Here is a 1,485-nt window from a genome sequence, read left to right as displayed (position 1 = left end):
GCGGAACTAGCGCTTTGCCAGACTGTCCCTAAATTTTGCTGCAGGGTTGCTACGCTGCGAAAATCGTTGGACCATATAGTCTATTTGTGGTATATTGGAGTACTTACAAAAGTGCTCCTTTATTGGAATTTAAGTGGTTTGACAAAAGAGAACTTACAGCCGCACTCAGAGTGGTTTAAGGGTAACTTAAGGCTTCCCTCAGTAACGATTTGAAAAAATTTCCTCTCAGAGTCAGTTAATGATTCGTTAACGGCATTTAATGAACACCAAAGTTAAGTAAACAAAAACCTTTACTTAACTTTTTAATCTATGATTTTGAAATTTTTTGTTTGTTTTCAATAAATTTCAATTTCGATAACGTTCAAGAGATCCGAGTTCAATACTCGGCAACGAATTTTTTTAATACAATTTTTTTTAAGTTTCTTTGCTTAAAAAATTCATGTTTTTTATTTTATTTAACGTTAGGAAACTTTCAGTTTCTCATATTTTTAGTTTTCCCTGTTTTAAAAAAAAAAAAACATTTTTTTTCATTTCGTTTAGTTTTTATAAAACTTATCACTTAGCACATCTTTCAATTAAATATTCCAAATACAGAAAAGGGCTTTCAAGATAGTTGCCGAAATATAAAGACTTTTGTCTCTTGAAAGACTGAGGTGAGTTGAAACACAAATGCCAAAATTGGCCTGTTATTGATCTTGGTTGCCCTTTAGCAAACAATTTAATTAAAATAAAAAAAAAAAATGTTCCTTTTTGCTACAATTTAGTAGCCATCTTGTTAACGTACGCAGCAATCGCTTCCTCACTAAAGCTAGTTTCCGTTCTCCTTCTATGCTTTCGTTCTAATTCACAATGGTAATGTAAAGTTAAATTATGTATAAAAGTCTTGCAACTCATAAAACTTTAAAAGTTAGCAAATTCAGTTTTAGCGATGCAAGTTAATTCTGCAAAAAATAGAAAGTCCGTTACGCACCCTTCTTAAAGTTTTATCTTTAAATACTTGCTGCGGCAATCTATTGTGAGCTGCACTATTGTGAACTGATTTTAATTTTAGTTGCTTGAGTGTTTGCGATTTGTTAGTGACGCGCTAAAGTTTTTCGTTGATTGTCAATTTGTTTAAGTGATTTTATGTTGTAATAATGAAGTAGAATTTTAAGTGCGTATGGAAAAGTGCGTAGTTCCACACGTTGTTTATGAATTTATTGGACGAACGTTCGCAGGCCATTCTGCCCACTTGAAAGGAAATACCGGCATTGCTTAAGAATCAGCCGCGCTATAGTGTCAATTTTAAATGGCAAAGACTTCCGTCAGTGGTGTTATCCTTTTAAATGTGTACATACATACATATATACTTAGCATTAACGGATAGTCTGGAAGTGGAAAATTTTAAAACATGTTAAATTTTCTTTTATATGTATTTCCTCATTTAACGGTATAAAAGTATGCAGTATTCAATGGAATCAAATCAAGTAGTGCGGTATCTTGCAA

At 32.4% G+C, this 1,485-nt stretch overlaps 1 protein-coding gene across 1 annotated transcript in view; it reads right to left on the bottom strand.

The window, feature by feature from the left end:
- LOC118744797 (proton-coupled amino acid transporter-like protein CG1139) overlaps positions 1-1,485 on the bottom strand; it is a gene marked incomplete in the record, with an annotated part of 239,955 nt that overhangs the window by 48,274 nt on the left and 190,196 nt on the right.

Source organism: Rhagoletis pomonella, unplaced genomic scaffold (genome assembly GCF_013731165.1).
Source record: "Rhagoletis pomonella isolate Grant_MI unplaced genomic scaffold, Rhpom_1.0 Rhpom_scaffold_00008, whole genome shotgun sequence".
Lineage (NCBI taxonomy): Eukaryota > Metazoa > Arthropoda > Insecta > Diptera > Tephritidae > Rhagoletis > Rhagoletis pomonella.
This window is presented reverse-complemented; position numbering and strand designations above follow the sequence as displayed.